Here is a 15,500-nt window from a genome sequence, read left to right as displayed (position 1 = left end):
AATCCTCAAATGGCAGGGGCCATAACTGATCACATGTGCTGCACCATGGCAGTTGCAGTTTAAACAGAAGCAGCGCCCTGGGCTGTAAAGGATAGAAGGGTTTAGTTGCGCTTGAGGCCCCTTTCACACATGCTGTCCATTCATCTGTTTTTCATCCGTTTTTGCATTGGTAGTGGATGTAAAAAAAATGGATGAAAAAGGACGAAAAACTGATGAAAAACTGATACATTTTGACGTGACTGAACTGATGAACTGAACGGACTGCATGTGTGAAAGGGGCCTTAGGCCCCTTTCACACATAAGGATCGTTCATTTCATCAGTTTAGACACATTTTTTTGTCATCAGTCTTTTCAGTCAACATCAGTTTCACATCCGTTTTTTATCCGTTGTCATCAGTTGTCATCCGTTTTTCATCCGTTGCCAGTTTTTCATCCAGTGTTATCCTTTGTCATCCAATTTTCATCTGTTTTTTAACGGATGAAAAATAGGGCTTTCATTCGTTCAAAAAAACTGATGTTGACAGAAGCAGATGAAAACGGATGTAAATGAATGATCATCCATTTACATCCATTTTTCCATAGAAATGCATTGATGTCCATTTTCTATCCATCAACGGATGAATGAAAAACGGGCGAATGGTCCGTATGTGTTAAAGGAGCCTAAAGGCTGTCAGCAGATTGGCCTCTAAAAACTCAGCAGTGCCTAAAAATGCCTAAAATGGAGAGCAACTGAGCATGTGCCGAGCAGGGTGAGACAGTGTATTACTAGATTTTAAACAGTATAGACACATTGTTAATTTTTTACATAGCTACACCTGAAATATGAGCCACCCTGAAGTGATCTAGCAGGACTTCATTTTCTAAATAAAGTTCCACTTCAACATCAGAGTTGGTCTGGAGTAGGCAGACTTCTGTCCTTTCCTGAATGGAGGGTAAGCCCTGCATGCCACCTGTCATGGAACAGAGTCATGTGTTGCAATGGTGTGGGTGAGCCGTCTGCCATCGCCATAGCAACAAATACCATAAGTCCTGACCCTAGAGCATCATTGGTTTTCATGGTGCTGGCTGCCTACCCACCTGCCCAGGGTCAGCATTATAAGTTGACATAGTGCAAACTAGATCCTATGCACGTTGTGGGATAGAGGATGGTACCCTGGTTGAGAAACAAGGTTTTCGCTTTCCAGATACAGTACACTGCCTCCTACATGGGGAAATGGACACTGGCAACAAAAAAACTATTACCCAGCACATGATTACCTGGCCCACAACCAGCATGGCCCAGTTTTGTTGCTAGTGTCCTCAGGGTAGTTTTCCTTAACTCTGGTGTTCTGTGTTTTATCTAGATGATTTTTTTCCAACAGTGAGAGCTACTGGTAGATTCTTGCTGGATGTATTTTAGTTTGATTCCAGCTTAACACCTTACTAGCCTTAAAACTGTCCCCTTCTTAACACCTATGCTGATTAACCTGTATAGGAAAGATGTATATACTTCCCTGTTTTATGGCTAACCTGGTGCAGTCAGGTGATTTCCACTGTGTCAGCCAACGGCATCTGCAGGGGAGAAAAGAGAGCCCCCATAGGCTTTAATGGCCTATCCACTGTTGGCACTACCTCCTCTGTCCTGAAGCCACGCTAGCTGACACAGGGGAGCTGGATAATGTGATTGGACTAAAGCCGTCTGAAAATAGGTAAGTATATACATCCTTTCACACGGGTTAGTAGCATAGATGTTGGGGGGAATTTTAAGACTAGTTGGGTATAAGCTGGAATTCCAGTTCAAATCCCTAAAGACTCTCCAGTCAGCCAATAAGTATAGTTTTTTCACATTTTATACTGGTGGTGTCTCTGCAACAGCCCTGTAATTTGTGAAGTTTTTCCACTTGTCTTCAACTACTGGTAGATGCAAGCCAGATGTGGAAATCCTGAAAAGCTCTTCAGTTAGCCAAGCAGTGCAGGTTTCCAGTTAATGAACTGTACAGGTATTTTCTCTGTGACAATCCTGAATTTGGCCATGACTACCTGTCCTGCGTTCCAGGACTTCACTGTTCAGGTCATGCCAGTATAATAAGGGATTCTTTATGGCGTTATTGGTCCAGAGTTGAGACAGTTTTGAGTACCTTGAAGACTTGCTCTGGGTTGAGGTTACCCTTGTGCTTGGTTGAGGTTACCCTTGTGCTTGGTTGAGGTTACCCTTGTGCTTGGTTGAGGTTACCCTTGTGCTTGGTTGAGGTTACCCTTGTGGTTTGTTGAGGTTACCCTTGTGCTTTGTTGAGGTTACCCTTGTGCTTGGTTGAGGTTACCCTTGTGCTTGGTTGAGGTGTGCTTGGTTGAGGTTACCCTTGTGCTTGGTTGAGGTGTGCTTGGTTGAGGTGTGCTTGGTTGAGGTTACCCTTGTGCTTGGTTGAGGTTACCCTTGTGCTTGGTTGAGGTTAGAGGTTAACCTTGGGCTTGGTTGAGGTTACCCTTGCGCTGGGTTGAGCTTACCTCTGTTTGGTACTGAGGCTAGGTATTTGGTGTTTTTGTTTTACAGAAGTAGTTGTATCTGACTGGCATTTTTTGTGGGGAATAAAGATTCCCTTTTTATGTTGGGTTTGTTTTATACTTCATGCACTTTACAAGTATAGGCACAAGGAGGAGCCCTCCTCTTTTTTTATTTTTTTTATTTTCAGCAACAGGCTGTAATGGGGAAATGTTTTTCGTTTGAATGATGTAGCTGGAACTGACAGTATGCACACAGGTGATGTCTAGCTTAACCGCTTCAGCTTCGCAAGGTTTTCCTCCTTAATGACCAGGCCATTTTTTGTGATACGCCACTGCGTTACTTTAACTGATAATTGTGCGGTCGTGCAACGCTGTACCCAAAGAAAATTGATGTCCTTTTTTCCCACAAATAGAGCTTTCTTTCTTTTGGTGGTATTGATCACCTCTGCATTTTTTTTTTTTTTTTGTTTTGTTGCACTATAAACAAAAAAAAGACCGACAATTTTGAAAAAAAAAAAAAAAAATATATATATATAATAACTTTCTGCTATAAAACCTATTCAATAAAGACATTTTAAAAATTCCTCTAGTACATCCACTCCCCCCACAGTTAGAACGCATTCCCTAGGAGCACACCCAACCCCTTGATTGCCCCTGGTGTTAACCTCTTCCCTGCCAGGGTCATTTATACAGTAACAGTGCATCTTTTTTTAGCACTGATCACTGTATTGGTGTCACTGATCCCTAAAAAGTGTCAGTTTCAGATTTGTCCGCCGCAATATCGCAGTCCCGCTAAAAATCGCTGATCGCTTATTTACTGTATCCTTTCCTTCTTTAAAAGAAGGAAAGGATACAGTAAGTAAGCTTTACATTTTGCTCTCCCTCTGCCCTTACTGATGCTGCACCCATATGTGATATGAAGCCATGTAAATACTTTTTTGACTCTGTTGACTAGCAGTTATGACTGCACAGCTCCAGGTGCTGGGCAGCCGCTGCACTGAAAACCGCAAAGAATTCCCAGTGCAGTGACGTTGCCTCATGAGCACCAATGATCTAGTAATTGTCATGTCTCCTCCCACCATCTGCAGCAGCCACCAACCACCCGGAGCTATGCGGTCATATGAATGCTGAAAAGAGATTCAAAAAAAGGTATTTACACTGCTTATTATTACATACAGGGTGCAGCATTAGTAAAGACCGAGGGAGGGCAGCATTTAAACCTTACTTTGTAGAAATTCTTTCCATTTTCTTTAAAGTGGTTGTAATCCTCTGACATGAAATATAAAAGAAAAAAAAAATACATCCCTCTAAAATGCAATTGTCTCTATTCAAAGCACAAAGTGTGATTTCTCTCTGTTGCCTCATTCCTCTGTTATCTGCATGAGTCGCTTCTGACAGATTTTCCCTAATCGAAGAAATAATTTGTGTTGGGGAGGAGAGCTCCAGCACACAGTCTGTGATTGACAGCCACAGCTGTGCATGTTCCCTGTGTACTGAGGAGGGTGTGTTGTCCATTCTCACCAATTAGTGCTCAGAGCTCTCCTCACTGAGCTCTGCAGTGTGAGACTTTAGATCCCCCCCCTTTCAGAACTGAGACATGCATGTGTTTTGGAAGACTGTAAAGCAAATCAACAGATACAACTTATGTAGAAGGTTTTGTTACATCTATGTGAATCACCCGAGGCTGGTCACTTCACTGGATACATGTAAGGGTTTACAATAACTTTAATTCCAGGTATTATCTTTATTGCATACTTACCAGCTTGTCACAATGTATGTATGCAGATTCCATATCTAAAGGGCCACTAGGGAAGCTGGCAATCGATATAGCAGTCATTGCTACTACAGTGATAGTCATGATATTCCTGGTCCCTGTCCTGTCCCATGTGGCTTCACCTCAGCACACTAACTGGGAGTTGCTCGCTTGGTAATGCTGCCATTCACAGGATGTACAGGATTTTCAAAATCAGCATATCATATCAAACCATATAAAGCATTAACAAAACAGAACAAACAATACATCAGTCCATTAAGTGTCCTTTGGTATGAATTGTCTTGCATATGCTCAGTCTTTAATAAAAAAGAAGCTTGTGCTCACATATCCAAACAGCTGCTTTCTTAATTAGTGTTCACCACTATATACTCCAATCATCCACGTACACCAATAATAATCCCCTCATCCAATGTGCCCTTACCTGTGGGATAAGACTAACCAATGGTCTAAAAATCTACATGAGCTTTTGTCCCTCTATGGGGATCTGTTTTATGCTGTTTTACTCATTTGGTGGCAGTCTTGAGTTTAGAATCATTCTACTCTTACACGTATCTCCATACGCCCAAATCATGAAGAGAGAAAGCTGGACATAGTGCTTTATCTTTAAAACAACCAGGGTATTGGACACTAAATATAAAAACACTCACATTTTCCTGGTGCTTAAAGTGCACTAAAATGTAAAAAATGTAAAAATTCGCACAATGTGTATATAAGACAATCTGACCGTATTACAATGGTATGCTCACAATGCATGTCTTAGTGTGATGACAGATTGGCCTCTCCCTTGCGCATTATGCCACAGGGTCACGTGGCTTACTCAGGGGGTCACGTGCCTTCCTATCCCCCTAAGGGCACCATTTTTTAATATAATTTTTCACATTGATACATGTTTAGAGAGTGTGTATAAGTGTGAGCAATCAGCTTTGTAAGTTTTGTAGTCTTATAGCACTTAAAGCGGAGTTCCGCCAAAAAGTGAAACTTCTGCTTATCAGTCTCCTCCCCCCTCCAAAGTCACATTTGGCACCTTTCAAGGGGGAGCGGGTACCTGTTTTTGACAGGTACCTGTTCCCTACTTCCGGCGGTTCTTGCCACGTCGAGGTACGTCAGAAGTTCGGCCCCCTCCTCCTCCTCCCCCTGCTGCCAGGGCCAGTAAGAGAGCGTAGTGCACTTCGTGCATGCACAGTAGGAACCGGAACGCGAAGGCACAAGGCTCCACTGCTGGGGTTCCCTTACCGGCAGCACCCCACAGCCGTTAGAAACAGTGGCTGCGGTGCTGATATCTCTGGATTCCATGTATAGCTGCTGACTTTTAATTTTTGGAAGGGGAGGCCGGAACACTGCTTTAATAGCACAACATAGCAGTGCGCAAGTACACCCATCTTTAATTGTCCTTTTCACGGACTACCTCAAGATTACCTACCATTTCAGCGAGGCTAAAGTTATAGCCTCCGAACTGATTTATTTTATCCCATTATGTTTTGCATTTTGATTGACCAAAGCAATAGTATTTTACAGTTTATTTTAAAATCGTCTGCAATCAATTTCCAAGTCTTTAAAATATTGATAGACTTCTGCAGTAATCAGAGACCCTTTCAAGCTCCTGCTGAAACAACTGAGATCAGCATTCAGCAAGATCTTTAAATTGCATCCCCTGAGTGTGCAAGTATCCCTATGGCACTTCAATGAAGATATTTATGCTGGTTGTATGTCTTGGTGCAGTTATTCCCATACATTTCTTAATTGAATAGCACAAAATCACCCAATCAAAAATCTCAGTGGACAGAATTTTAGAATCCCTTTAGAAGGGGATTCTCCTTAAAATGGGATTTTGTTCGAGCAAGAGAAGAGCATTTGCTTGCTTTGCTTGCTTCTGGTCTGCGATGGTACATGGAGACATGTTCAAGACATTCAGCTCATCCAAACAATAGAATGAGAAGAATGTATGATCTAAGAGACTCTCTTCTTCGGGCAAAAGCACCTGTGAAAGAGGCTATTGTATAATGACTAGACCTGTTCAATTTTCACAGTCAATCAACAATTACTTGACTAAATATTCTTTACAACAGAAGATTGTCTTTAACACACAACAGGTCAACCCTTGCAGAAGATGGTTTACAGCAGCAGGACAACATGCTGGGTGTTACTTTCTATCCCCTAAGAACAGAAAAATGAGGCTACAATATGAAAAAGGTCCAGTTTGAGGAATTTGCTGTGACATGCAGAGAGAGTGTAGGCTTAGAATCTGTTGTTGTGTACATCAAAAATCCATGGATTCCATATTCTCTTCTGTCAGCAGTTCTGACTAGCTGTCATAATTGATACCACAGCATACTGTATCTGAGCGTTGTTGACTGTATACCCCATTTCCCCTATGTATACTTAATAGGTATAGCTAATAAAGTGGCATATGAGTGCAAGTGTTATAAGCTAAACTTTTGAAGATGTCTCAAAAAATACCTGTAAGTGATGCCAAACTTTTTTTTTTTTTTTTTTTCAAAAGCTTTTTTCCTTACAGCAGTCACATGCAAAAAGGACAAAGTTTAATGAAAAGAAAAGAATTTGTGTAGTATAGGCGGTTTTGGTTTAGGTGGTATAGCAAGTAGTCCTTTTTTTTTGGGGGGGGGGGGGGGATATAAAAAATGTTTTTCCCCAAATATTGCTCAAAAACTGTAGGCAAATAGGAAAACCAGAACCTTTGCTAAGGGGAAGAGTGGGTTTGATAATAACGTTGGCAGTGCCTCCACCCAGGACAGGGCCTCTGTAAACAAAAGGGATTCCCTTCCTGGGAAATTAACCAGTAATCTAATCAAAATAATTGGGAGTAGAATAACTACTGTAACCAGCATATAACTAACTAAAACAATGCACACCAGTATGGAATAAGCTTTATATTGGAAAAGGTACATACATATAACAACAACACTCATAACAAGAGTCCTGGTAGAATTGTGAACATATACCTGAGTATATATAGTTATTCATAAAGATGCCTCCAGATGAATGTTGTAGCAAAGTTCAGTTGTAGGGGCCCCTGAGGATAGTCACGATTCGGCATCCATCCTCGTAATAGAAATCTGAAGACAAGATCAGTGGTGATTGGGAGATCAAATCAATTTCAACCATCCTGAAATGCAGATTCTCGCTGGTGTGGCACTAGAACTCAGAGTTACCCCCTCTACTCTTAGTCCCTAATAGTTTCTAATCTATCTTGCAGCCTGGACCTTTAACTACCAGAAGTGGCTGTTTGATACCTAAACTGGCTCTAGCCTATGCTGATTATCTAGTCCTAAGCTAAAACTATAGAATCCTGAGGGTCGGGGTTACCTAAAATAACAATAGCTGCTTATAAACTCTATTTCAATACCAGGTTGATCCACTAATATACTGGTAGGTGACCACTACATGCATACATTATCACAGACTTAAAACAGGAGAAATCTGCGCTAGATATAATAATGGCAGTTAAATATTGGGAAAAGAATAGCAGCTAGCACAGGCCAAAATAAAAAACACTAACACACACACACACATATATAATTGCAGCGCTAGTAAATTATACAAATTGATAAACCATACTCCTAAAATGTAAATATTAATGTATATAAAAGTTTGTGAAGTGTCCATAAAGGAAGGTGCAAAATAAATAAATGCCGGTGATTAAACAAACCTTCTCCATAAAAAATGCACAATAAGTACCAGTATGCATGAAAAAGCCAGTCTTCCCAAATCCTTAGTGAATAGGGACACCGACCCTGAAAAAGAGGGGAAATGGCTGCTTACCAGAGTCAAATGGCTTCCAAATTAATGAAAAAGCCTGCCACGCTTTTTTAGGAAAGTGTCCCAAGATGTATGGAAACATCAGTTGTATTCTTTCAAGAGGTCTTCCAAGCAGTGTGTGGTTTCCTCTTGCTATGCACATTTGACCAAGAATTGCAAAGTGCTTGAAGATTTGATCCATGTTGAACAGTTTTCAGTCTTCTTTCCACTTAGAATGATCTCTTGCCGAGCTCTGTTCTGTAATGGAAACCCCTACTGCAGCAGGAGAGGCGCCTCCTCCCCTCTACACCAAAACTCAGGTTTTTAACAGCCCTGTTGAGCAACATCAGCAAGTGGCAGCAGTCTTGGCACAGTCTTGGACTGCATGTGAGAAAACAATGACAGAGATGCTTCTGTTTCAAGGATTTAGAAACTTCAAAACTTCAGAAAATAGTTAAACTATTAGAACATAGGAATACTGGCATTATGGTCTCTGATTCTGGTCTGGGTGAATAATCAACAGCAGCAACTCCCCTGGGTAGGACATGTCTGAAACAGGGACAGGAAGTGCATACATAATACATTTAGACCCCATTCAGACTAGCGCGACTTGTCGGGCGACTTGTCAGCCTGACAAGTCGCGCTCGGTCGCGGTCCATTGATTAGCACAGGACCCGTTCTAATAGGAGCGACACAAGTCACTCCGACTTAGAAAAAGGGTCCTGTACTACTTTAGGGCGACCAGGAGGCGACTTGCATAGACTTCCATTATGTAAAATCTCTGCAAGTCGCGCCGAAGTCGCGGTGCACGCGACTTCACAGGTCGCCCCCCAAAGTCGTGTTGCGCTAGTCTGAATGGGCTCTTACAGTCATTTACAAATACACAGTAGAGGACAGCACATCCCTACTGATGAATGACCAAACATTCTCCTTTACACATACCCTAAAGTTAACATTGCATAAAATATACCTAAACCCAAAATTATCATTACATAATATTTGGTCAAAGCAAACATTAATGCATTTATTTATAAAATATTTATTTTCTTCAGCACTGAAGGTGGTATTTAATATGCAAACCCTATTTCAATCATCTGCTATGCAGATACAGTTATCCTTGTAAATTAAGTAATAACTTCATTCATTCTGCTATCCTTGGAGGTTACACTACATTCAACACTCATGACTGTGTGCTTCATTTTTAAATGATTCATTCCATTATGATTCATACCTTACTTTCTGTTATGATGAGCAATGCAGTGAAGCATGATCTAAACAGAGATATCAGTGGCAGCTCAGGAAATATGCCTTCCTTATTATGATCGATAAATATTTACCTTGGATTATTTAATTGTGCACTGTACATGAGGGCTAATAAAATATAATATTTCCATACCCTAACCGATGTTCATACCCTAAAAGTACAAAAATCAATGGCTAGGTGTCTTGGCAGTGTTACCGAATAACCTTACAGGATAAAATAGTCTAAATCAAAAAGTATTTGATTGTAAATCGAAACAGTTTATAGACCATAGCATTTTTTTTTAAATTGGGTCCAATATTCTTAAAGAAAAGTAACATTACAATAGTTTTGTGGATTTTCCCTATATTGATAATTCGCCTTAGAATGCTTGCTGATTGACTGCTGATATTAAGATATAGATGTCTTCTAAGCCAGCTAGATATAGCATTGTATGTATTTAATCACAGATTTGCCCATGGACTTGCATAAAAGTTATCTTATGAGAGAAATATGTGGCTGCCATCACTGATCGTTTTTTTGATAATACTAATTGCCTGCCTGAGTCTGACCTGCATACTTTTTAGCCTTTTTGACCTGGTATAATCATGCTGTAAAAAAGTTTCAGGAAGTGTGCCAGAATTCCTTATCTCTTTATTTGTTTTAGGTTCGTGGTTCAGACATTGGAGCCAAAGCAGGAGTATGATAGCCAGAGAGCTAGCATTCCCCCAAGTGACACTGAGAGTCTAGGAGATTTCCTCAGTTTAAGATTTAAGTGAATGTGCAATATAGAAAAGTTTTTAGGGTGGCAGCACCTTTTTTTTTATGGATGATTTGGGGGCTATACAACGGTAGTGACATGGCCAGTAATGGGCTAAATATGTACCAATCCATTTTTTTTTTAAAATCAATTACCAATGGGTATCTAATATTCTGCAGTTTTACCTTTTAGACATTTTGAGGGTATACACACTACTTCTGTGAGGTAAGGCCTAATATTTCTGAAAATGGCTCTGTTGAGGGGAAGCCGGTTGGAAAACGGTTGTAGGTGTGAAATGCAGGCACCTACTTCTAGGTAGTGTCTGAAATTGCTGATTAACCCCAACCCCATAGCCAATTGGCCCAAACCTTACATTCCAAATGGCCCATCGCTATGGTGGGCACCCTCCTCAGCCAATAGAAATGGGCAGGCAAGCCTTAGCTCTCAAAGTACTAATGCTTTGCCTGCCAAAACCTCCCTAGATTTAACCATCACAGTAGGATTTTGCAGGCTGCTGCAGGTAATGTGCCATCACCTGTAAATAACTGCAAATTCTAGCAGATTTTATTGACCCATGGCAGTCTTTTTAAAAGTGGAGATTATAAATATCCATTCCTAGCTGCTTCTCCAAGGAAATGTGTAAACGTTCTACATTGTTCCATTTTTGTATATTCCTTTCATCTTGTGTGGTGGGAGTTGATTAGAAAGTAAATAGCCTGAGAAAACTGAGTGTTGTTTTTGAGTAGTGTGTGCCATAGCTCCCAACAGCAGATGCTTCAAATCTTTTCAGTTGATGTCTGTTCCTGGTACACTTAGGCACTAAATGAATAGCAGTTATAATGTGTAGACATGTACAGAATTGGAAACCGTAGGCACTCTCTATAGAAATGCCAGAAAGCTAGCTTAATGGAGTTTGCATCATTGGAAATCTCATTGCCAGTGATAACCAGGTTTTAAGCACCCAGCAGTGCAGAGAATCAAATTACTAAACAGTGTATAATTTTCTGTAGTGTTGCTAAGTAAAATCAGACTGAGCAGATTCTATTCTCGAATAAAATTCCTTTAGTGTTGACAATAGTAATTTAAACCAAATTTGTTCCTTCATATGCAAATTGCAAATGGTGTGGGACTCTTTGAGCATAACAATTCCTTATTTAAACACTACACCCCCAAAGCAGTTTCTGTTCTGTTTTTCATCTGCATTGTGTAAATGTCTCCAAAGTAGACTTGAATACAGAATTGTCAGTAAATTGAATGGCATTTTAGGTCACAGATTTTAGCAAAAGAAGAGCACAATACTTTTTAGTACAAAAATGGCTTATAATTCTGGTATAAATTACTAATACTTGATAAACCATGTTTTTTATACCAAGTGATTTTAAACAAACTAAAAAGACGACAAAAAATATTAACCACAAAATCCACCTCATAGTGACCTTTTAAGGTTTGGGAAGATATCGGAAGAATGAATTTCTGCCTGACTTTGCATCAGGTAGATGGCAATGCCTGTGTAATCAAAACCATGAGATTGTGGAAGTCCAACTAGTCATTATTAAAGGGGAACTGAAAGCTGGAAGCTGTGCACCCCAAAAAAAAGGAGACCGAGGGCAAATGACTAGTCTCTAGCATTTCCAGGTGGTCTTCTTGCAGCTCATCATTTCCAAAAACTGATTTACCACACTGTGTCTCTGGAAGAGGCAGCAATCTTGATAGAAGCAGGGCTTTTGCTTTCTCATGTCACAACTGTTCCCTTGTTGAAGAATATGACCTCACAAAGTCTCACTACCAATGTCATAAGATTAGCTGTCAAAGGTAGCAATGCCTTGATCATACTCTACAGATATACAGCTATGTTGTAGGCACAGGAGTGCCTAGGCTCATTCAGATACCAGGAATTGCTCTATTTTTTAGGAGGAATTCCAGACAAAAAACACTTTTCAGGGTACTGCTGTGGGACAGTTAACATTTCTAGATGTTTCTTGTAACATAGCAAATCTTCTCTTGTGAGTTAATTTCTACTTTTTTACAGCTACAATGTTTTTTAACCACCCAGTGCCCATCTAAAATTCAAATTTAGGCTTTGGCTGCCTAGTGTTTTTTCGGTGTTTGCCTGTTCATCTTTTGTTGTTAGAGGAGTGTACTGCCTGGGGTTGGACACTGTAGGATTGAGCAAAAGCATAGACCAGGGGTCCTCAAACTTTTGCCCTCCAGTTGTTCAGGAACTACAATTCCCATCATGCCTAGTCATGTAGAGTTATATAGCTAACACTAATAAGCTTCAGCCCCTGCAGGTGGCACAACAGAAGCAGACATAAAGAATGACCAATGGAGACAGACTCAAGAAAAAAAAATCAGGCATCCCTCTTGTCTTGAAATGTATTGCAACTGGATTGTCTACCTTCATATTGCAAAGTACTGCGTAAACCATTGAGGTCTATATAAATTCTGTGTAATAATGATAACAATAGGAATATTGTACTTGTTTCCTCTTATAAGGATCACAGTGTCTCCTACAATAAAAATGTCTGCATCTGCTTTTCTCTCAAACAGCTTTGTTTAGGCATTGTCCAAGGCCAGCATCAACTGAGATGCTGGCTCAGAGCTGACACAATGATGTAAATTCTGGTGCGTGTGCCGTTGTTGATCAGTTTCCTGCTGCAACCTCTTACCTTGTGACTTGCTACAAAGTTACAATTCTGCAGTCCCATTACCAGGGAAGAGGAAACAGAGGAAATGCTTCCTTCTGCCAGTTGCAGACTGATGACATTATCTCTGCTTAGTCAAAGTTACTGTACTGGAGCTTTAAAGTTGTTCTGAAGCCTAAACATTTTTTTTACCTTAAAGTGGTGTAAACCCTTACATATTCCCAGTGAAGTGACTGGCCCCAGATGATACACAGAGATTAAACAAATAATCCTACATAGGCTTTACTTGTATATCTGCTGTCTTTAGATTTCTACACTCACACATAGGGGTAGGTGAGGATACTGGACTTACACTGTGTGAGAGCTGATTGGAGGAAAGGGACGCCCCCTCCCCCTCCACATAGGCAGAGGAACGAAGGAACATGCAGAGCTGTAATCTGAATAGATAAGGTCCCTGCCAATCTCCCTCTAAGCTCCCTCCCCAACACCTTTTCAGCTACTGTTATCTTGTGTTTCGGAGAACTTGTCAGAAGTGGCTCTTGTTGATAACTGAAGAATGAACCAGCAGAGAGAAATGGCACTTAGAGCTTTGGAGAAAGATAATAAAAAAAGTACATATATATGTGCTGAGTTCAACTTTTATGAATGGGGTTTACAATCACTTTAATGCATTCCCCCTCTCAGTCCCCTTTATACTTACCTGACTCTTCACTCGATCCAGTGCTGTGCCCGTCTGCAGTTACTCTCTACTCTTATAGGCTTTACAGAGGCAGCAGGAGCTAATGGCAGTCAAATCCTGTGTTGAGGGGGCTGGGTCGAGACTTGGGAGTGAGCCCACAGATGTGTCCCCCATAGCAAGCAGCTTATGATGGGGGACACACAAGAGGGTGATCCTGTAGTGCCAGTGGGGAGACCCCGAGAAGAGGAGGTTCGGGTCGCTCTGTGCAATGAAATTGTAAGCATTAAGCGAGTTTGTTATACAAAATTCAGTAAATGCACTCACACATAGGTCAGTGACTCAATAGATGATTTCTGCATGTAGAAAGCCCACTCACTGTGGCTAATAGTGGTGATATCAGCTGGAAGGTTCAGAAGACGATCAGCCAAAGTGTAAGGACCAGCTGAAAAGCTGTACATTCAAAGCATCCCAAAGCTACTTCCTCTGCCAGGTTAGCAAGTTGGTCCTGAATAAGCTTGTACATAATGAGGCTGTCATGTATGTGTTTAGAGCTGCACAGAGTAGCTCAGAGTACAGTTAAATAAAATGGGTAAAACTTGCATTTGTCACACTGCCTCATTGCTATTATCGCATGTGCTGCTATTTGGAAAACAGGGGAACCAAAACAGAAGTGGATTAAAGCTCAAGTCCAGGAATGGCACAAAAACTACTCTTACATTGTACCCACCAACAATGCAAGGGCTAAATGCTTGTTAAAGCTAAAGGATGAGGAATAAGGTGTGAAACCTGCCTTACTCTGCTAGGCTCCTCTCTCATCCCTGTGACTTATCCTTAGCCTTAGCCTCCTTTAGAAGGTGCTCTTGGCCGTGGTCGCACTTAATGATCTCACCATGCCAACAGCCCTACATTGTATTGGATGACTGCAAGGAACTGCCCACAAGCGAAGGTGAAGAGCACAGGTAGCCTGCCAGAGTAAAATTTTACACCATCAAGCCATATACTGTGAAAACTTCCTGATGAACAGGCCACCATTTGCTTTATGGGGGGCCCTGTCAGCCCCTTCCTGCCTGACATCCGTCAATGTAATAGTCGAAAAAGTCAGACAGAAAACTGTCGACCACTCATTCAAGCAAAATACAATAACCAATCAGGTGGGATTCGGCATTTGGGGTATTTATCATCCCTTAGTCAACATGTACAATAACTGCTTGCCACCTGGCCACGATACATTTACTGTGGCACGGGCAGTGGTGTTGGGAGGGGGGGCTGACGGGGGGTTTAGCCCCAATTTGGCCCCCAAAAAGCCCCAGGTCTCGTGTGGATTGTTTATTATTATTCGCCCCGAGTGTCGCTGTCCAAAATGGTCCTCCTCCTTCTCTTCCTTGGGCCTCTACTGCCTGGCCTGCTGCCGTCACACTGGCAATCAGTGATGTAATTGGCCACGTGACAGCAGCAGCAGGAGAGGCTTCCAGTGTTCAGAGCGGAGGAGGATTTAAAATTCCTCCTCTGCGCCTAGAATTATCTCCGCCTGTACCCACCTCCCTCTTCTCTGGGCGGCAGCGCGGCTCAGCTAAGAGCAGATGGAATAGTGGCAGGCTAGTCAGATGTCCACTCCACAACGACTCCACCTGCCAGCACCTGCCCTGCACCGTCCTCCACAAAAGGTAAGTTACTTACCACAGCAGTCTATTCAACCACAAGTTGAGGGGGGGGGGCTCCTGGTGCTGCTCCTCCATGACAGGAGTGATCGCGATTTCACTCCTGCAGCTGCGACACTTGTTGGAGGGAGGGTTAGGCTTTCTCCTCCCTCTAGCCTGCAGGGGGAGATAGACAGCCGGCAGACTTTCCTTCCTCTCTCCCCATGTCATTTCATTTATCACATGACTGGGGAGAGGAAGGAGAAGCTGCCTTCAAGAGAGATGTGAGTAAAACGGGGGTGACATGGATGGGGACACTGTAATGGGGGCACTGTGATGGGACAATGTTATGGGGACACTGTGATGGGGACACATTAGATAAGGGGGCACTGTGATGGAGACACATTGTGTAGGGGGGCGCTGTGATGAGGCAGCTGATGTAACTGGGGACTCTGATGGGGACACCTGATCTAAAGGGGACTCTGATGGGGCTCTTGATGAAAAGGGAATCCCTTATGTAAAGGGGAA

General features: G+C 41.8%; 1 protein-coding gene across 3 annotated transcripts in view; it reads left to right on the top strand.

Moving 5' to 3' along the window:
* Positions 1-15,500, top strand: part of INPP4B (inositol polyphosphate-4-phosphatase type II B) — a 944,562-nt gene that overhangs the window by 106,039 nt on the left and 823,023 nt on the right. The window lies entirely within an intron of this gene.

This window comes from Pelophylax lessonae, assembly GCF_965119305.1.
Source record: "Pelophylax lessonae genome assembly, chromosome: 1".
Lineage (NCBI taxonomy): Eukaryota > Metazoa > Chordata > Amphibia > Anura > Ranidae > Pelophylax > Pelophylax lessonae.
Note: the sequence above shows the minus strand (reverse complement) of the source record. Positions and strands in the feature narration are given on the sequence as shown.